The following is a 23,547-nucleotide window of genomic DNA, read 5'->3' on the forward strand; positions in this document are numbered from 1 at the left end:
ACTCCAAATCTGATTTCTTTGAAGAATTATATACTTTAACATGAAAGGTGGCATTAATTGGTGCAGCTCCCCGGTGGAAGCTTGTCATCAGATCATCCATTTCTGTTTTTAGAAAATAGAGAATGAAAGACTTGTGTCATATTACAGCAATAACCCAAACAGTTTTAGTTTTCTCAATATATGCTCTCTCTCTCTCTCTCTCTATCTATCTATCTAGCTATACACACACACACATATATATTTAAGTCACAATATATGGCTTCAAGTAATCCGGGAATATTCATAAAAAAGCTACTTAATGTATCATTCTACAAAACAGAATACAAAGGAAAATGATAAGGAGTGTATAACAATATAAATGACGGGAGTAAATATAATGATAAAGTTTATTTAACTATAAGAAATTTCAAATATCACAACACATTGTTTTGTAATTTAAGGCATGTTAACATAATTTATTTTGTTATATTTAATAATAAATAAATTACTTATCTTAAAAATCGTTTAAAACAATGCAGAAATTAAGCTACATCCTTAGATGAAAGAAAACTCTTTCTTAAATACTAAATACTTTAGAATCTAACAAAGATTTTTCTTTTCACCTGAGAATTTAGATAAATTTCTGCTTTGTTTTAAACGATTTTTTGTATTAATGCAGACATGTAAGTCACTCATATCGCTTGACCGTCGTGTCTTGTCCCAGACATTGGTCTGATTACGCCGGAGCGTATACTCTTCCGCTTCTTATGGAGGGGATGCGTCCCGGTGGTCAGGCGGTCTATCTGCTGTCAACACCCGCTGCGTGGTGGACTGAGCATGGTGGTTGATGATGTGCAGTTATGCACTGAGGCTACGAGAACTCCAGTGCTTCCTTGACGGTGAACAGGTGTGATTGCCATTCGCCAGACACGTATTTCCGCAGTTAGTTTCTTTAGCGGAGATGCAGTCCTTGGTAAAACAGAGACCGAGGGGGAGCATTTGGAAAGTGGAATGTCTTCAAGTGCTTCCCTCAGCTAATAGGGAACTGCTTAGGTGGAACATCCACTTTAGTATTTTATAGAGGATTAGTGGAGGAAAAGTGCGACAATGTTATTGGGTGGCCTTGGGCATCGGGAGAGATCTGCTAGTCGCTCTTTTCCGGAGAACTTTCGGGCTGTGACCAATGGATAATTTCCCAAAATCTCTGACCTGGAAGTGCTACTGGGTAGCTTTGCCTGTCGGGATAAACTTTACAGGCACGGAAGTTCCGTCAGCCGAGCATGTTCGAGATGCACGCAGGACGACGAGAAGGTCCTGCATGCACTCGTCCAGTGCCCGAGCATTGCTGTCCTCTGGGTTTATGTCGAACACCTGCTGTCGCGTGTGGGACGGATCCTGCTGTCAACTGAATCCATTGCGAAGATCACCCTGCCGCCTTCCCTTAGCCGGGAAGGAAAGGCTGTTTTTATTTGTCCGGTGGCCATGGCGAAAGAGGTTGTATGGTGGACGAGATTGAAGGGACTGAAGACAAACACTTTTCTCTTTGGCCAATCCCTGTTGAACTTCTTCCAGTTTCACTTTTAGCCATTTTGCTAAAAGGTGGATGAAAGAGGCGAGAATGGTGTGAGTGAACGAGCCTGCCCTGAGCATTCGCCTGTAGTTGGAAAAAAGGAAAGGAAAATAGGCAAAAGTCAGGGTACCCATGTTTTTTTTACGGGCTTTTTCCATGAGCATCCCCCGAACGTCTCCTTCCTACTGAGGATTACACGGCGTTGATTTCTCTCTCATTGAAAAAAATTTGTTAGACTTGCTTACACGCAAAATCCTTACACATATCTCTCACACATATACACGAGATTTTGTTTTGTCCTGAGCTGTCCATAATGTTTTTCTAATGTAAACCTTTGTGGTAAATAAAGAAATCATCATCGTTATTATCATTATCATTATTATTATTATTATTATTATTAAAAACAGTTTGCTTCAACCCCATGTGATGTAACGTTTTGTAGCAGAAGTTCGTCTCTTTCATTAGATTACCAAATGGAGAAACACAGGAACTTGTATCCAGGTATGGGTGGCGTTTCTGGTATTCCTTGAAGAAAATTGTCCGTTTAAAGTGATGGGGATCCTTTTTCCTTTTTTATCAGTTTTCGGACAATGTTAAATAGGGGAGAGCCTGTTGAGGAAAAGTTGTGTCGCAGTGTACCTATATGTTGTGATCCTGAATTGTGCCGGGTACGTATGGCCCGTGGTCCCAGCCTTGGATGAACCTTGAAACTAATGTCCAGGTCGTTTGGGCAATGCAGATAGTATTTTCTTCACATTGTGCAATTGATGTACCGCTCGCGGCGGCGCTGGAGAGAGTAGAGTTTCAAGGCTTTAAAGGGGTCTCAGTGAACGAGATCAGTCATGCCTTCAATTCGTTTAGTGAGTGCCCTCTGGGGTGATTCAATATATATAGAAGGGGTGTATTTCCACGCGGGAAAAAGTATAAGAGAATTTGTTTTTGAATATGCACCTGAATTTGAAAAACTTGCTTTTAAATAAATTAATTTACATACATACCAAGCTAGTTTCAACAATTTTTTTGTCAAAAGTATAAAAGTATATAAAACAATGCGAAGAAGAAAACTAGTTTAAATGATTAAATGTTCACAAAATTCAATAACAGGGGTAGATAATATCAAAAATGATCGGCGAAGAATATAAAAAATGTGGATTACTAGAAGTTCAGTGAAACTGAGTTATTATAGAATAAATGGACAAGAGAGAGAAAAGAAAAAAAATCTTGCGTGTTATTCTTTTTCCGTCGCGTACAGGGCTTTTCGCTTTTAACGGAATGTTTTGGAATTAGTATATGTATGTATATATATATATATATATATATATATATATATACATGTGATCTCGTGAGCACCGCCAGCAATTTTTTCCTCTGTCTTCCCTTCTCGGGATCTTTCCTTCTCCATTGTTTCCGACGAAGAGCTACGCTCGAAACGTTAAACCCTCCTTCTTCCCTTCTTTCCTGGGCTTCCAATAATACTTTAATTGTTCCACGTCCTCGCGTTGCTGTGTTTTTTTCTGTGTTTTCTTGTTTGGATTAACTATATATATATATATATATATATATATATATATATATATGTGTGTGTGTTTCTCCGCGGACGGATCTAATTTTTGATTCGTTATAATTCTGATCACGTCTTATTCTTTCTGATGGTCAAGTTTAGCGTTCTGCTTGGTTGACTTCCCTGTAGGGAAGTCCGGTTGGTTGATTCTCATAAAGGGTCAGTTTGTTTTCCTGAGGGTCCGGTTCTGATTGAAAGTAAAATTCCATTCGTCTAGTGATTGGTAACGTCAGCAACTGGTGTTTGAGAGGGTGTATGGTGTTATTGGATAGTATAGGTGTGTAGTTATTGTATAGAGTTACAGTTTCGAAACCCAGGTGGAAGACTGTTACTAAAGTTTTCGAATTATGTCTGTTGTATCTGGTTGTTTTTTGTGGAGAAATTGAGCCTCTTCTACTTTCTGGTGTTGATGTTGTCAGCAAAACCAAACATCTTCAGGTATTCAACGATCTAAGAATGAGGCGTCATATCATATGCCTTCTTAAAGTCAATCCAAGCCACAGACATTTTTGTATGATGTTTCTTACAATGCCTCAACACTGTTTTATCGATGACCAGGTGATCTTTGGTACCCTGAGAACTCTTCCTACATCCTTTTTGTACACTTTGTAGTATTTCTTCTTGTGCTAGGAAAACGTATGTAGTTTCTCAAAATATTACCCTTTCTTCTATCTTTCATTACAAGTGTTGTCCTCCCAGTCACCATCCACGCGGGGACTGTACCTTTCTGGTCACACTCATTCAATTGGGCTGCTAGTCTTTCATGCGCCGAGTGGCATCTCTTCAGCCAGAAGCCACGAATCCCATCTGGTCTGGGGACTTTCAAGTTAGGCACTTTAACCACTTGTTCTTTCACATCACCCGTCCTTATGACAATATTCCTTTATTTCTTACCTCCTTTTAATTTTGTCTTGATAGTCCCTATCCACATCGCATCCCTTTTATGCACCACCTTGTTTCCCTATAATCCACTCAAGAACTCCTGGCTTGATTTACATCAGGAGCAACATTTTCCCCATTGTCTCTTTGTAACGGGCGGAAGAATTGCTTCGGGTTATTTTTGAACAATCAGTTCTCCTCGAACTTCTTATTTCTGTTCACAAATCTTCTGATCTTCTGGCTTTTTGCTATGATCCTCTGTTTTAACTGCTCTATTACTGTATCAAACCCGCTCTTCCGTATTTTATACTTCTTCCCTAATTTTTCTGTCGGTCTTTTTCCCATTTTTCCAGTTTCCTCTTAACTATTGCTCAGTTTTTCCTAGATCTTGCCTTACCCGTATTATGTCCCGTTTCGATGCGTTCTTTCCACCATGTTCTTTTGCTCCACCATTTTTGTTCCCTTAAGTTGTAATTTCTCCTCAACAAGTAGCGCAATAGCTCGGAGATTCCTTGTTTGTGTTATGTCCTCCGACTGGATGTATGGTATAACAGTATTTATCTTTCGTGTTACTTTATTTATCATACTCCTATCTTTATCATATTCATGGGTATTTTTTTCTGAAGTCGGTGAGTCGTCTTTGAATTTCAAGCAATTCATTATCTAGTTGGTTCATTTCCGCGGCATGTCCACCCACCACAGAATCAGGGTTATCCTCCTCCTCCCCCTCCTCCTCCTCCTCCTCCTCCTCATCATCATCATCATCACCACCATCATCATTTTTATTATTTACTTTTAATCTGCATGTTGCAATCACTCGCCGAGACACACCTAACATCCTAGGGCGAGAGAAGGATAAGAGATGTTATAGCATGACTGAAAGCTTGGGGAACACAAGTGACAGGGGCAATAGTGAAATATCTTCATGTAATACAATGGAAACATTTAAATTGATAGGGATTTTCTAAGGATGTAATGAGTACTTGTCAGCACAATCTGTTGGATTTGTCTTAGACATTGTTCTCCTGGGATATTATGTAGATGTTTCTAACATCCCTTTCTTATCATACCAAGTGCACCTACAATAACAGGAATAGTTCTCGTTTTAAGATGCCACATCTTTTGTATTTCAATTTCCAGGTCCTCATATTTACATAATTTTTCAATTTTTTCATCAGTAGGAACACTTACATCCATTGATCTACAAGTATTTCTTTGTCTTTAATGACTATGTCTGGTCGATTAGCCTGCATCCTTCTGTTGGTATTGACTGGAATATTTCAGAGGACAGTGCCATTTTTACCTTCAACGACTGGCTCAGGATGATGTCCATACCAGTAAGCAAGAGTGCTGATTTTGTATTGTCCGCATATTTTCCAAAGTAAATACTGTCCTACCTTATAGTAACTTGGTATTCATTTGGTGTCAACACAGGACATCCCGTGACAAGATGGTCTATTGTTTCATCAAATTTGTCGCAGAATCTGCATTTAGGGTCAGAACCGTTTTGAAGAACATTAGCCAGGTAGGTTTTGATAAGCAAGCTTTAATATTGTGCCACCACTATAAAGCCATCAGTCTCTGCTTTCAGTCCTGAGCTTCTCAACCACTGATGGGTTGTTGCTTGGACTACATCAGCATTTCGGCTTCGGAGTATATACTGTCCATGCAGAGGTTTCTGGCTCCATCGCACCTCAATTTTTTTCTGCCCGTTTTTGTTGCAGTCTTTTTGGTCCGTTTTGCTTTTTTCGTGGCGGTGGTTTCAGGTTCTTCATCTAACTCAGGGTTAATGTCAAGTTCTTTTGCGAATTTTAAAGTTTCCTTGACAATAGAATGTGTTTTTCGCTGCTTTCATGTTTGCATACAAACCGCACCATCCAGTCTTCTGTACTAGATAAGTACATGTTCATTGCTATCGTGGTGCTTCTACTTGCAACATTCCTCTTCCTCCAGACTTCTGGGTAGGTACAGACGATCAAAGCCTGCTTTTGGGTGGTGCATGATTTCATGTTAGTAGTTTTCTTATCTTCTTGTCCAAGCATTGGAGCTTTGTAATATTCCAGTTAATGATGTTAAAACTTTATTGGACTACTGGAAGTGTCAGGGAGTTAATGGCATCGATGCAATATTTGGAGTTGACTTCAGTTTTTAGTATGCGTCTTATTCTTCTGTAATACTCCTTTAGTATTTTTTCTTTCATTGTAGCATGTTGTATTCGTTTCCTTCGTTTATCCTGTGATCTTTATAGTTTCCTTATGGGTCAAGATCCTTGATGGCAGTGTCAGTATCTAATTGAATGGAAACTGTTTGCTTGAGCTTTCCTTTCACAAAAGTTATCAAGGCCCAAATCCCTCACAGTGTCACTGCTGGACTCTTTAACAGTAGTTAACAGCCCAACTAGCTCTTTGTCATTTCTAGCAAAAGGCTTCAGGACGTCCATATAAAACAGATGGCTTACTATAATATTATACAGTAGCAGAGATACCCAGCATTGTTCGGGATTAAAATGGAATAGTTTGTATACATAATGCAGTTATGTTGAAACAGGTGATACGGGGAAAGTGCAACAGTGGAAACAAGACATTTGTGGAGTAAATGATGGTCTGATTCCACTAAGCGACATGTCATGCATCCGTTTGGAGTATCCGAGGCCCTAACCTGTCATGGAAAATTGGGGGTGGGGGTATGTGATTCTTGAATGCGTCGCAAAACTGTTAGTGGATATACTCTCCTTTGCGGCGGTCGGCGCTGCATCTAACACGACCCATCGTCTGAAGTTTTGATACCTCCTTCGGATTTGTTGTATTACATCACTCATAAAGTAAAATTTAGAGGAGGTATAGTTGTTCCTTTGTAAGAAACAAGAAAGCAATGAGATGATAGACTTGCCCTTGAACTTCGAACGTCGTCATAAATCCATGTTCAACTCTCTCCTAAGATGAACCAAACGATGTCATTTGGAATGCAGAGTTGTATTGCCTGATATTATTCAGAAAATCTTTTGACTGGATGGAAGTACTTTCCAGAAGATCCATAAGAGGTTGAAGGGGAGCTGGTAGTGCTGGTAATCTTACCTTACCGCCTGAGCAGCACATGCCATTTGTTTCATTTGGAAATTTTGAATCTTTGCAGAGATAACAATTTGAGTTTAGCACACCAATTTGGATAAAATTATCAGTTTTGTAAGAATGGGATGGATTATATCTAAAAGCAGCTTCAGGAGTTGTGAAGAACAAATGTGTACGTAGTCTGTTTCTGAGAGCCGTTCTATTGGACTTCTGTCTAATCATTAAGACATTGTTTTAATGATTCAGCATTAAGTCCTGTAGCGTTCTTTTGCTGATCTTGGCAAAGTCTCATCTCACCTCTGTCTTGAGACTCCATTTGATGTGCTACAGCATGCATTTGCTGATGTTGGGAATGTCTCATCTCTCTTCTCCATTGCCACTCCATTCGACATGCTGTGAGATTCCATTTTATGTTCTGCAGCATGCCTTTGCTGATCTTGACAAAGTCTCATCTCCTTTCTGCCTTGAGACTCAGTTTTCTACAATCCTCTTTGCTTTATACTTATTTGTGCCTTTTCTTTGGCGACATATCTTTTTCAACATTGTAAACAAAAAATTATGAATAGAAAAATTATACTTTAATCTTTAAGCAGTTGTAGTATGTAGTATGTCTTTATTTTTGCATGCAGTATAAATTAACCAAATACAAGGAATTTAAAGAAATAGAAGCAATTGTATGAACTGCAAATTTAACGGTGAATGCCACAATAATTATTATAAATTTCTTAATTTATATTGGATTGGCAACTAAGTTCTCACAGTTTTTTAAAAATTTGGAATTTATTGCGTTTTTAAATTTTGGAATCTATTTTTTTGAGAATTCAATTTTTGAATCTTTTTGGAAACTATTAATTTTTGTTTATTTTTGTTTATTTTCAGATCATTTAAATGGAATGCCAAGTTAAGAAAAACGAGCATTTTCGACACCTTTTTGCTTTCAATCAAAGTTCTAAGGCCACAAAAGCTGCTCGCAACATTTTTGCTGTGTATGGAGAGGGTGCCATAGCTGAAAGAACCGCTCGTGATTAGTATGCCAAGTACAAAATTGGTAATTTTAACTTCAAAGACGCACCTCGTTCTGGCCGTCCAGTTGAGTTCGATGAAGATCGATTAAACCAACTTTTGCACGAAAATTCTCGTCAAACGACAAGGGAACTGGCAGAGAAAATGGAATGCTCCCACACTGCTATAGAGAATCATCTTCACTCAATGGGAAGGTTCAGAAGTATGGAGCATGGTTTCCGCATGCTTTAAGTGACAACAACAAAAGTCAACGAGCCACAATCTCCGCTGGTTTGCTTGCTCGTCACCGCTCAACTCATGGACACAAACAACGATTTCTTTATCGAATCGTTACTGGCGACGAAAGATGGAGCCTGTACATCAATATGAAGCAGCATAAGGAATGGCTTAGCCTCAGTAGACAAGCGACACCATGCGTAAAACAAGATCTTCATCCATGTAATACGATGTTGTGCGTATGGTGGGACGGGGAAGGGATTATCCATTACGAATGGCTTGAACGGAACCAAACGGTCAACGTGGAACTCTATGTTCAACAGATGGAACGACTCAACATGGCTATTCAAGAGAAAATACCTAATCAACAGTATGGAGTTCTTCTGTTGCATGACAACGCCTGCCCTCATATCGCCAATATGACCAAGAAAACCATTCAAACGCATGACTGGGAAGTGCTGCCACACCTGCCGTACTCTTCTGATTTGACACCAACGAATTTCCATTTCTTTCGACCTCTTTCAAATGCTATGCGCGGAGTTTCGTTCAATACTGATGCGGAATTGAGAGCTTGGTTGGATTAATTTTTCGAGTCGAAATCGGGTGATTTCTACCAACGAGGTATTGAAAATCTTGTTGAACGTTGGGAAGAAGTTGTAAACAACAAGGGTGAATACATTGTTGATTAATTAGTTGTTATTTTTTATTAAGACTTTTAAAAAATTTAATTACAAAAAAAACGGTGGTAAATTAGTTGCCAACCCAATATATATTAAGCACTGTTCCCGTTAAGTTATCAAATATTCATTTATTTCATATATAACAGAAATAAGACGAACTTAGTGTTATCGCATTAGAATTAAATGTGAAAGAATAGAAGTGAAACAATATTATATCACATCACAATATAGATCTCATTCTTTCACTTTTGACACGGAATACAAAACCAGTGCCAATGTTATATTGTTCTAATCCAAATGAAAAAAAAATTACATGTTGACACTCAAGTATCCTAAATGTTGGAATCAGCACCGGTAGGGCAAATGCATTGTGGGATATTGTCTTGTAAGAGGAGAGAGTTCGGACTAATATTTTTCTTAGTCTGGTGTAATAGTCTAGGGTCACTCTATCTTTATCCACAGTACCTTGGTATGATATATGTTCATCATTGCCAAGGTACTTGTAGCATTCTTTGTATGTTACAGGTGAGATAGTGAAACCATTGATGCACAGGTTTTGTGTCTGGGAGACTGATTTTCCGCTTTTAAAAATTAGATTGTTTATATAATTAATAATTTTATCTTAACAAAATTTTACTACAAACACACACACACATGCATATGTTTATAATTATATCATTAAAATGCTTATTTAATAATATTTTACATACACACATATGTACTAAAGAAAAGACGGATATGTATGTAGTTAAATATCATGACTGATAAGCAGGCAGATACATAAACAGACAGACGGATGGACAGACAGACAGACAGACAGGCAAGCAGACAGAGACAGACAGGCAGGCAGAGAGAGAGAGACAGACAGACAGACAGAGACAGACAGACAGACAGACAGACAGACAGACAGACAGACAGACAGACAGATAGACAGATAGATAGATAGATAGATAGATAGATAGATAGATAGATAGATAGATAGATACAAACATAAACAGTAAATATGCAAGTAGATAGTTATGAAAAGCGGGAAAATATTCCATTTAATTCCTATATGCAATCTTATGGAAAAACGTCCATACCTGGTAGAAGAGTGTGGATGAAACAAATAAATCTTGATTCTTGTATGTTCCACAAAAAAAATTCTTAGCCTACGATGTCGATTGCATGTTTCTTTTAGAAGTTATGAATTGCTGAAATAGAAAAGAAAAAAATTAAATATGAGGAAAATTATATACATACATACATACATACATACATACATACATACATACATACATAACTACATACATAAATATGTGTGTATATATATATATGTATATATATATATATATATATATATATATATATATATTTCAACAATTGAGGTAAAATTAATTAATTAATCAATTTCACCAAGTATTCAGTATGCAAAGGGACCATTTAAGGCGAATTCAAATTATTACATTATATAAAAGGGCTTAGTAAAATAAATTACTTTGCCACATACTGAACTCATTAGAAATAGTAGCTAAAAAAACTTTTTTAAAACTATTTCTAATACTTAAAGAAAATCTCTCTCATATAGTGTTTGCTCAATTCAACTCACGAAAGTATGGGGGTAAAGACATTAAAAATCAAATGCAAAGGTTATTTGAGAACGTACGTTTCTAGATTTATATATATATAAACATACATATTTATATATATATTATATATATATATATATAAATTCCTCTATTTACATAACATCGAGGTCTCATTCATTCTTTTGTTATCATATTATTATCATTATTATTATTAATAATAATATAATAATAATAATAATAATAATAATACGCCTACAGAGTATCTCAACAGGCACGATAGAGCTGCACAATATATTCACTGGGTAATCTGTAAAAACCTGGATTTGCCCCATGAAAAAAACTGGTGGGAACACAAACCACCCCCAGTGCTTGAAAATGACCACATCTCACTCCTCTGGAACTTCACCATTCAAACTGACAGGAAGATAGATGCAAATAGGCCAGACATCATATTGAAAGACTTCAAACAAAGAACATGCCTCCTCATTGATATGACTGTCCCAATTGATATAAACGTATCTGTCAAGACCTACCAAAAACTGAGCAAATATAAAGATCTTGAAATAGAAATCAGCAAAATGTGGAAGCTGAAGACTAAAACAATACCTGTTGTCATAGGTGCCCTGGGAATGATAGCAAAAGGGGCTGATAGCTACCTAACTCAGATACCAGGAAACCCAAAAATGGCAGAAGTTCAAAAGATAGTGCTCATGGGAACTGCTCATATCCTACGCAAAATACTCTCTATGTAATCTCAAGGTTTAAAACAAACATAATTTTCGGTTTAAAAAAAAAAAAAAAAAAAACCCTTTTTTTTTTAGACATTCATTAGTACAACATCCCCACCCCCCAAATATATGGCACACTAGGCATAACAACAACATGAACTTCCAACCCTGTTGTCTCTTGAGGTCTCTGGGTGAGACTTGGAGCCAACTTGTACAAATATAAAGCAAAAGTCAAACATAGAATAATAATAATAATAATAATAATAATAATAATAAAGATAGTAAAACACGAAGACGAACGTAACATTTCCAATAAAAACTATGTAAACAAAAAACAACAAACCCAGACCGTAAGGATGCATAATAATGCACGACAAGCAGCAAGCCAAAATACGACAGGCAGACGTACGAACGAGAAATAAAGCGACACAAATCTAAAACCTGGAAACAACGACGGGGCGCCTAAAGATTATGATACTATAAAAAGTAGAATAATCAAAGAACTTAAGAACTCAGATCTGAAAATGGACCACCGACCATACCTCCCAAAAATCAAAATAGACAAAAATCAACATCAATTATAACTAGCATAAACCTAGCCGTCACAGAACTAATAGCCACTAAAACAAATAGCGATATCACTGAGCTAAATGACATAATATATGCAGCAGCCACTGCAGCCACAATAGAAGCTGGATACTCCCTCAAACACATCCAAACAGGAGTACCACCAAACAAACCCTGTAGATAAATAACATCTCCAAAAAATACAAAAAATGAGAAAAGATCTGTCGATTCTTAATGAAATCAGTAGACAATCAACGCTACTAAGAAACAAAAAGAAAACAAAAGTACTGTGCAAATGCAACATCACAGAAAAAGATTTACCTGAGATAAAAGAAAAGCTAAAGCAAGATATCCTTGCCAAAGCACAAAGGATCCGCCGGTATGAGAAACGCCAACGTTTCTTTGAACAAAACAAACAGTTCAACTCCAACCCCAAAAAGTTCTACCAAAAACTTGGCAAAAAATCAAAATAGACATCACTGCAGCACCAACGGCAGAAGAAGTGGAAGAATTCTGTTCAAAAACATGGTCGGCGAATGAACAACCCAAACAAAGGAGTATTAAAACAACAAACATAGCATTTGAGCAACTTTGGACCCCCATAACAACTGAAAGGTCACCCAGGCACTGCAAAGACTAAGCAACTGGAAGGCACCTGGGCATGACAAGATCCCCAGCTACTGGTTGAAATATCTAACAGGAATGCACAAAAAGCTGGCTGAAAACTTTAACAACATACTAGCAGAGCCAGAGACAATGCCTGAATGGCTCACGAAGGGGAAAATCATCTTAATTCCCAAATCCAATGAGACAGCAAAACCAGAAAACCACAGACCTTTAACCTGTCTCCCTACAATGTACAAAGCATTCACTGCAGTAATATCACAAAGATTGAACAAGCACCTGGACGAAAACAACCTGTTTCCAGAAGAGCAGAAAGGATGCCGCAAAGGCTCATATGGCTGTAAAGATCAACTATTGATTAATAAAGCAATAACTGAAGACAGCCACGAAAAGAAGAAAGACCTCAGTATGGCCAGGATCGACTACAGAAAGGCGTTTGATAGCATCCCCCACATATGGATCCTCGAAACACTAGCCATTAACAAAGTAGCACCAACAATTATAAAATACATAGGACACTATGAATGAATGGCAGACAGTGCTACAGCTCCAAACAAAAGAGAGATTTGTGAAAACCAAAGACTTCCCCATTAGAAGAGGAATATCCAGGGAGTCATGCTCTCTCCACTCCTGTTCTGCTTGGCACTGTCACCTCTATCTGATATGCTAAACAGAACTGGATGCGGATATAAATGTTACGGCAAAACGAACAGCCACCTTTTATATATGGATGACCTAAAACTGTACGCTGCAAATGACAAACAGCTGGAAACACAATTAAAGACAGTTCATGGAATCACCAAAGAAATAGATATGAAATTTGGAATAGAAAATGCGCCAAATTAACCCTGAAGAGAGGAAAACTAGTTAAGAGTAGCAACATCACACTAGATAAAGCCAATGAAATAAGAGAATTAGACCAAAGCCAAACTTACAAATATTTAGGAATCCATGAACTAGATACGATGCAACACACACAAATGAAAGAGAAAATAAATAAAGAATACTATAGACGAGTTAGATCAATACTGAAAACGGAGCTCAGTGCTAAAAACAAGGTAATAGATATTAACACTTTAGCCGTCCCAGTTATAAGTTACAGCTACAATATCCTTAACTGGACACTAATGAACTAAGCAAAATAGATAGGAAAACAAGAAAAATAATGACAGGATCTAGGATGCACCGCCCCAAATCTGACATAGAAAGACTATATATACAACGTATAGAAGGTGGTAGAGGCCTTATAAAGCTGGAAAACTATTATAAAATAACCACCATCGGACTGCAAAAATACCTACTTCAGAAGCAACGAAAACTGATACAAATAGCGGCAAAACACGAGCAAAATATAAAACTGTTCTCAGTATTTAAGGAAGCTGACAAATACAAACAAGAAATCATACCACCTAATAAATATGAAGAAGAAGAAGAAGATGAAGAAACAACAAAAGCTATAAAACAAATGAAATCCAAACTAAAACTAGAACAGCAACGGACCATGATAAAACGATGCAAAGAAAAACTAAATGCAAAAGAAATAGATAAAGAAAAATCCCAGCAATGGTCGAGAAGCTCAGGACTCAAAGCAGAGACGGAAGGATTTTTAATTGCAGCACAAAACCAAAGCCTCCCCACCAGAAATTACCAAAAACATGTAATGAAAAGAAATGTAACAAGTAACTGCAGAATATGTGGAGATGGACAAGAAACAATAAATCATATTATCTCTGGCTGCCCAGTCCTGGCTAGGAAGGAATATATTCACAGACACGACAGAGTTGGGACCTACATACACAGGAAGCTATGCCAACACTCTGGAATAACAACAGAAAAAGATGGTGTAGGCACACACCAGAAAAAGTTACAGAAAACTAGAAAACAACAATACTCTGGGATATGCCAATACACACAGATAAAGAAATTAAGGCCAACAGACCAGATATAGTTGTTAGAGATCATGAAGAAAAAATGCTTTCTAATTGACGTATCAATACCGGCAGATGACGAAGTGTCTCTAAAAGAAATGGAGAAACTTTCTAATTACAAAGACCCAGAAATAGAGGTAACTAGAATGTGGAATCTAAAAACAGAAACAATTCCTATCATAGTAGGCGAATTAGGCATGATTAAAAAGTATTCATACAAATACATAACAAAAACACCAGGACTAGCAAATATATATAACATACAGAAAATTGCACTACTGGGCACTGCACACATCCTACGCAAAACACTTTCAATACAATGAGAAAAAGAGCACCACAGCAAACCACAGCACATACCCAAGGCACACAGAGCTGCGCTCGGTAGTGAAGTGAAAGCAAGCTGTAAAAATAAAACTACTGAATAATAATAATAATAATAATAATAATAATAATAATAATAATAATAATAACAAATAATAATAATGATAAATACAAAATTTACCAAATTTATGAAAGGAGATAAATTCTACCACATATCTTGAAGTAAATTACGTAATAGCTTCTGGGTAAACAGCATTCATTGTTCTCTGGTTTGGAGCAGAGATAAATAAGTATTGCAAATTACCAACCTAGACGCATGTACATAGCCACCCAAACCCAAACCCATAGACACACTCAAATACTCACACGCTCATACACATATATATTCGCACACACACACACATATATACGCACACACACATATATACGCACACACACATATATGGAAAATAATAAATGAGTGGAAATGGAACCGGTGAGTGTGTCGATGAATAAGACAAGATATTGAAGCAGAATTACTCTGCCCAGTTACAACACTAAACACACACATACACACACACACACACACACACAAACACATATGTATGTATGTATGTATGTATATACACAAAGGGATTTGTATGATTGTGTATAGAAGAATATATTACTCAAATGAATTCCAACTCTGTTTTTCACGTTTTATTTATATTCTTATATAGGATATAAAATAATATAGTAAAAATAAATGAAATGAAGTATTGTCTGTTCTTATTGAACAAATGAAATATTAAATATTAAATATATGTTGTGACTGGGGAGGGTCATATTGTCTATGCCTTGATATCCATCACACTCACCGGTTTCATTTCTGATCATTCATTATCGATATTTCTTCTTCTAAAATTCTCGTTGCTTTTGCAAGCTTGTCGATGGATATTGACTGTCCGTTATTGGAGATGCGTTCTTCGTTGTCTGTTTGTGAGCATATGTGTGCGTCAGTGTGCATGTGTATGCACATGCATGCAATTATGCATATATGTATGAAGGTATGTATGCATGCATGTATACATATATACATGTATACACATATACATACACATTTGCGGTGTGTGTGTGTTCTTGCTTGTCCGTATTACCTATGTACCTATCTATTTCTACTTAACTATGTATCTATCTGTTTATTTACATATCCATTTATCTACCTACCTATCCTATATATATATATATATATATATATATATATATAACAAGGTGGAGTTTTAAGGTATATATATATACGCACATATAATGGCATTTTCTATATAAGCTTAAAGTTTATGGCGATCACTGTGCAATGACTAAGGAAGATATTCTAATAAAGGGGCATATATACCCTCGACAGAAAAAAAGGGGAGCTTTTCTATCCGCGTAGGAGTCGAACCTATATCCCTTTGTTAACGCGACAAAGTGTGTTACCTTAGCACAAGTGAATCAGCCTCCTCATTTAAGTCAAATTTACCATTATTATTATTTACAGGATTGTAAAAACGGCGCCGTATAAAAAAACATTCGCATTAAGTTGGAAACTAAGTTCCCGCCGTTTATTCAAATTTTGGAATCTATTTTTTTTTTCGTGAATTCTGTTTTTAAATCATTTTGGAATCTATTTTGTTTGTTTGTTTTTCTAGTTAATTTTAGTTACTTTTTGTTTATTTTCAGATCATTAAAATGGAATGTCAAGTTAAGAAAAACGAGCATTTTCGACACCTCCTTCTTTTTGCATTTAATCAAGATTCTAAGGCTTCAAAAGCTGCTCGCGACATTTTTGCTGTGTATGGAGAGGGTGCCATCGCCGAAAGTACCGCTCGTGATTGGTATGCCAAGTTCAAAACTATAAATTTTAACCTCAAAGACGCACCTCATTCTGGCCGTCCAGTTGAGTTCGATGAAGAGCGATTAAAGCAACTTTTGCACGAAACTTCTCGTCAAACGACAAGGGAACTCCAGCGCTCTCTGGTACTTTTCTTCACTGCCGAGTTGATGGTGAGTGCCCTTCCCCTCTGTGACCTGGTGGGGCAGAATCTACTAAGGTCATGGTTGTCTAGATAGTTACAGTCATAGCTTAATTTAAGGACGAAGCGCAGTTCCCTCTTGTTGACTTCACAAAACTCTACTTAACTCTCACTGATAGTCTCAATGCGTTTCTCCACAGCAAAATCTATGTCTATAGATGGGTAGAGTGAAATTACATCCACACTACCCACTACACAACCTGTCGTTGGAGTGGTTGCAACTACTGATTCTATTGAGGAGATCCTCCGGGCTCATACAGGCATCTAGGAACATTTCAGTGAGTGGTCGTAACATCTGTGAGAGGAAATAAGAGCCTATAATTGCTGGAGATATTCGCTCCGCAAACTGGCTGGGTTGGCGGCCCCAAAATAGGGTTTAGGTAGGGTTTATGGTCTATTCATAACACGACATCGTTATTGAATGCTTGGAAATTTTGTGCAGTCCTTTTCCAGGGTGAAAGTGTGTTGCACCACATTCCCATGTGTGCATTGAGGAGTTTTTCCACTCTTTCATGTTCCTGTGGTGCAACTCCTCTCATGCTATTGATGAGTTGTTGCATGGTTTGGACATAGTTCTGTGAGATGTCTATTGACAGTCTGCCAGGCTTATCCGTAGGGAGGCACACTAATTCCCTGTTCATAATTCGCTGTTTCAGCTTTTGTAGGCCTTTGGCGACTATTGAACTGAGTTGGTGGGCCACCCCCTCATTATGCTTTTTAGTAGTTTTGTTGTATCGGTCCAAGATGAATCGGAGTCTATTTCTAGCTAAAGAAATGTTTGCCTCTGTCTCGCTGTCATTGAACCCTTTTGTTGAAGGGTAAGTCTGTGGGGTAGATCCTCGTCGTGTCGTACGATTTGGCGTTGGAGTTACAGAAGGCAGAGTCTAGGGTGCTACCGCTATCACTACTGTTGCAGCAGTTATTGTTGTTGTTGCTGGTGTTGTGTTCATTGTCGATGTTGTTATTGATGTTGTTGTTGAGGTTGTTGTTGCTGGTGGTGTTGATAGTGACAGGCACATAGACTGATAGATAGAGATTAGATGTGTGTATGTGTGTGCCTGTATATATATATATATATATATATATATATATATATATATATATATATATATATATGTGTGTGTGTGTGTGTGTGTGTGTGTGTGTGTGTGTGCATACGCATATACGTATTATATATATATATATATATACACCTACACACACATATGTATAAGTACATATATACAAACAGACAAACACAAATATATACGCACATACGTATGTACGTAATATATACATACATAAATACATACATGCATGCATACATACATACATGCATGCATAAATCGTAAATGCATGCATGCATACATACATGCATGCATAAATCGTAAATGCATGCATGTATACATACACAAATGGGGGCTTGGGATATGTAACACACTGCCTAAATACCGATCTTGAGAAATTAGGCTTCTCAAAACCATAAGACTAAAGTTCCAATCCATCACTGGAACTGTAAAAATCTGTAAAACTTTCCAGAAGTTTATCATTTAAATATATATGAGCATGTTTATATATGCAACTATATGCATGAGAATACACAGATAAAGCAAAACATAAAAATCTGCACATATACATACATACAAACAAAAATACCCCGTTAATGATGTTCAAATTCCAATGAAGGAGGCTTGAATCTAGGTCAGAAACCAGCTCTTTCTCTATTGGCAAGAACTATTGAAATAAAACTGAACACTGGCATACATACATACATACATACATACATACATACATACATACATACATACATACATACATACATACATACATATGCTCTGGTGTTGAAATCAGCTGCCCTCTGGACACCAATGTGCTCAGAAAAAACATAAGAGAAAGAGGATATTTATGGACAATAGTTACGCAGGTTACACATCCAGTACCCAAGATACACTTTCAGTTTCATACGTATTATTGTTCGAACAACAGGATTCATACTATCTCCTCTTAGCTTGGGTTCTTAAAGAGAGAACGCAAATTCTTAATTCATACTCTATAAATAATCTCGATATCCGGGGCTTAAAAAATTCTGCAAGACCTTAGCAATTAAAGTATGATGGTTAAAACCAGATACATTCCTTCACAAACTTGCTTCTTTTATAGCTGGTTTGGTTACTGCTTGTAGCCGCGTTTCCTTATCCTTTGTGTAACGCTACATGTATATGTTTCCTATTTGGAATTAGATAATAAATATATTTTACTTTTGAAGTAGGAATATATATTGATAAACACGTCACTTATAGCTTACTTATAAGTGTTATCCTTAGAGATAAATCCTGACTCCAGCTACATAAACACCATAGCGAGAAATATATACTCTGAAACGCTAACGAACATTTTATGCGTGCATGTATGTTGAAGATAAACAAATTGGTGTTCTTTTAACTGCTATAAAAAAAACAGTTTTACAATTGCAGAAATAAATTGCTTTAACTAGTTGAAGAACGTGAAGAAAGAGAAAATAATTACTACATTATTTAATTAATGTGCTTTTAGCATTTATAGTACAATTGGAAAGTAAAGTCATTTTGTCGCAAAGAATTACAACTTAAAATTCACACTAGCTAATCCTTCATACTAACTGCTAGAGTTTACAACAATTTACATAGTCTTGTTGGATCTTTATCATAGACATGGCATAAAGAATAGCCAATATCTCAAGGAGTGAGTGTCGTGGAGTTTAGCAATATTCCTACGAACACTGAGTAATCTCCCAAAAATCAGGGTTTTTATAACTGCTCATATCCGAATTCTAAAATCCGAACCGGTATTTCGTGAAAGATTTCTTTGACGAAAGTTTAGAATTCGTATATGGGAAGTAATTTTAACCAATGAGATTACCAACAATTAGGCTTGTTCGGGCAAACGACCATCATATCATATTGCTGCCTTTTATAACTTGCTACACGACTAAGGAGGTGGTCGGTCAAAGTTTACTTTGAATTAAAAGTGAAAAAGAAATCACACACACACACACACACACACACACACACATACACACATACATACATACACACATACATACATGCATACATGCATACATACATACATGAATACATACACACATACGTACATGCATTACATACATATATACATACATACACACACACACACACATACACACACACATACATACATACATACATACGTACATAATCTCGGCTCTTTAGGGAAAGCTGTAAATATCTAGGTTATACTTCCCACACAAGGAAGTATTGATGCCATGTGAGGCACGTATTGTGACACCGAAGCATCAGTTACAGTAGATGAAAGTGATCCGTGACCATAAGATTTGAGACCATGAAATCAATAACATGATTAGAATTGCTAATGAACTTGAGGAGAGCTATGAATTAAGGACATTAGTAAAATCTATTTATCAGAAAAGCAAAATGAAAGAATGGACATATTCGTTTTTACTCTAGGCACAAGGCCCGAAATTTTGAGGGAGGGAGGCCAATCGATTAGACCGACCCCACTACGCAACTGGTACTTAATTTATCGACCCCGAAAGGATGAAAGGCAAAGTCAACCTCGGCGGAATTTGAACTCAGAACGTAAAGACAGGCGACATACCGCTAAGCATTTCGCCCGGCGTGCTAACGTTTTTGCTAGCTCGCCGCCTTAAGAATGGATATATTTACTGAGAATGTAGTACATTTGTATTTGGCACGTAAAACACAAACCATAGAAAGGATTGATCATGTCAAAAGCTCGGTATGGTGTACCGACAAGTTTATGACATCTCACTTTGAAGGCTGCTTCCATTGTAATTCAAGAACAAAAGATCCCCACCAAGTATCTACTGAGTAAAAGGCGGAAAGCATTGACAGAAAATAAATGTGAGCTGTGCAAAACCAAGACTGAAGACATCAACCACATTATTGTCAACTGCGAGAGACTGTCCTCGTATGCGGCATGATATGATGGAGAGAAAACTCTGGAAGAAGATAAGAAAAGAAAACACCCACAGACGAAATTGACTATATTAAGGTGGATGGGTGAAAAGAATATTAGTGGAAATTATAAATTCTAACAGCCACCAACTTACAATACAATCAACCAGATATTGTCGCATGAGACCATAAAGAAAAGATATGTTCTGTTGTAGAAATCAGCTGCTCCCTGGACACCGATGTGGTTAGAAAAATACAAGAGAAAGAGGACATCTATGGATCATAGATAAAGAATTTGCAAATATAGTACCCAATACAGACTTTTAGCTTCATGCTCATTATTATTGTAATAACAGGATACACACCAACCCATCTGGAGCAAAGCATGGCTGAACTTGAGATCTCGGGGAGAGAGCGTAAATCCTTACTTCACATCCTACAAATGATCACGACGTGTGAAACTAAATGAAATTTGCAAAATCCTTCTTAAGATTTAACAGATGACGAGCAAAACAAGATGCTTTCCGTTATTAAGAGGGTGGCCGGTCAAAACTTAAAAAGGGTGAAACAAAACATACATCCATACACACAAACGCAAACGAAACAAACTTACCTTCTGAGTTGCTGAACCACAACGAATTGCGAAGTTGTCTGCAAATGCTCTCAAGATGTAAAGCGCACGACTTTTATATACGCTGTTACTGCAACCACTACTACTACTACTACTACCTCCACCACCAACAGCACTTCCAACAATACCATTAACACCACCACCACCTCTTTTACGACTGCTACTACTACTACTACTACTACTACTACTACTACTACTACTACCTCCACCACCAACAGCACTTCCAACAATACCATTAACACCACCACCACCTCTTTTACGACTACTACTACTACTACTACTACTGCTGCTGCTGCTGCTACTACTACTACTACTACTACTACTACCTCATTTCACACGTACACCGACACGCGGTCGTACAATGAAATACATACATGTGTAGGTGTCGGTTGTGTCTTTGCATGTCAACCATAATATGCATATATATGTTTGCATGTTTGTATGTGTCTAAGCATATATATATATATATATATATACATTCCTTCTTCTTCTTCTTCTTATTATTATTATTATTATGTTTATATCAATAATAACAATATAATTATACTTATAGTAATCTTCACTAGACCATACATATTATAATAGATTCTAACATATCAGAAAATTACGAAACAAGATTAAACATATATTTGTATATATATATAAAACTGAGTGTGTGTCTGTCTGACTGTCTGTCTGTGTGCTTCCCTAAAACTTGAGAACTACACAACCAATTTCATTCAAATTTTACACATGCCTTACTTAGGGTCCATGTAGTTTCATAGGCAAAAAAATGTTCAACTTCTTGCCTAGAGCGAGCCCATAGCAATATCATATTTTCTCCACTATTTCAGTATTATGTGTTAAAAAGTGAAACAAAAATATTTCTCTATTTTATGTCAGATACTTTCACTTTAACAATAAAAATTATAATAACAATTGAATTATATGTAGTAAGTGATAATTAAAATCAAACTAAAGTATAATATAAGTAAAAATAGCAATTAGTACAAAATTGCATCAATGATTTGAAATTGAATAAGTGGTTTCACATGAATGGGAATAAATTAAAAATTAAATTAGCGTGCAGAAATGGAATAGTCCAGATGGATGATAAAAAATTAAATTAAAGAAAAGACTATTGTCTATAAAGTATACAACGTAGAGAAAAAAGGTCACGTTTTTTTCGGCTCCGTGTTTTTTACGCTCGTAAAATTCGGTAAAAAAGGATAAGAAAGAGTTGTTGTTGTTGTGGAGGTCTTGAACGGCGTTGGGGCGGTTTCGCGTTCCACTGGTTCTGCGCGTTGCACTTTTTCGGTTCGGGAGGCCGTTTTTCGGTCTGAGGCGATTGTGGGCCGCCTCCATCGGGCGGAGGAGGTGGAGGGGAGAAGTTTCTCTGAAGTTTCGACGGAGGTGTCGACATCTGAGGAGGAGTTGGCGGTGAGGGGGATGGAAGGCACCTGCGCAGGTGTGGCGAGGAGGTCGATGGAAGGAGAGATGGACCTGGCTGGGTTGACGGGCCTCCAGGAGTTTGTGAAGGGGGACGGGAGCGGGGGGGTCGAGCTGCTGCCTCCAGTAGGGCGCGGAGACTGGTTCCATCGTAGAACCATTAAATATAAAGTATTTATGAATGGAGGTAGAAAGATGGAAGTAATTAACATGGAAGCAATTGAAGAGGCTCTCAAGCAGACAGGAGAGGAAATTGTGTACATGACAAAAGGATTACAATACGGAACCATAACGGTGCAATTTAAAAGTGAAAAAGCAGCCAGGAATGTAGCAGCCAAGGTGGTGAGTACAGAAAAGTTTTACTTGTTACCCTCGTATCTGAATAGGCGGACAACCAGAATTAGGGTGGAAGGAATACCTCCACACCTAGAGGGCGAATTAATAACGGCTGCGGTTATCAAAGGAAATGAAGATAAAGTGGACATCCTCCACGCCCTTATGAAATATGAAGGCGTGAGAGGTGCCACACTAGTTATGAACATTCAAACGGAGGCGGATGTTATAGAGAGGATTACGGACAGCATAAAAACTGGAAATATTATTATGAGAGTGTGGTTGGAGGGTAGGGCGCCCAGGTGCTACAAGTGTGGCCAAAGGGGTCACATAAGAGCCTACTGCCCTCCCCCACCAAAGGAAAAAGAAAAGGAAAGCGTTGAGGAAGCCTCAGGAGAGGAAGAAAATAAACAGAAACAAACAGAGAAGGAAACGACAGAAGAAGAGGAGATGCAACAAGAGTGGAAAGAAGGGGGAACAA

At 37.3% G+C, this 23,547-nt stretch overlaps 1 long non-coding RNA gene across 1 annotated transcript; it reads right to left on the bottom strand.

Annotated features, from left to right (window-relative positions):
* Window positions 1-7: 7 nt before the first annotated feature.
* Window positions 8-21,335, bottom strand: LOC115215569. Its single transcript, XR_003882009.2, has 3 exons — window positions 21,288-21,335; window positions 10,059-10,169; window positions 8-102 (listed from the first exon to the last, which is right to left on the bottom strand). It is a non-coding gene; the product is annotated as an uncharacterized LOC115215569 (long non-coding RNA).
* Between the last annotated feature and the right edge of the window lie 2,212 nt (window positions 21,336-23,547).

The sequence above is a fragment of the Octopus sinensis genome, linkage group LG9, assembly GCF_006345805.1.
Source record: "Octopus sinensis linkage group LG9, ASM634580v1, whole genome shotgun sequence".
Taxonomy (NCBI): Eukaryota; Metazoa; Mollusca; class Cephalopoda; order Octopoda; family Octopodidae; genus Octopus; species Octopus sinensis.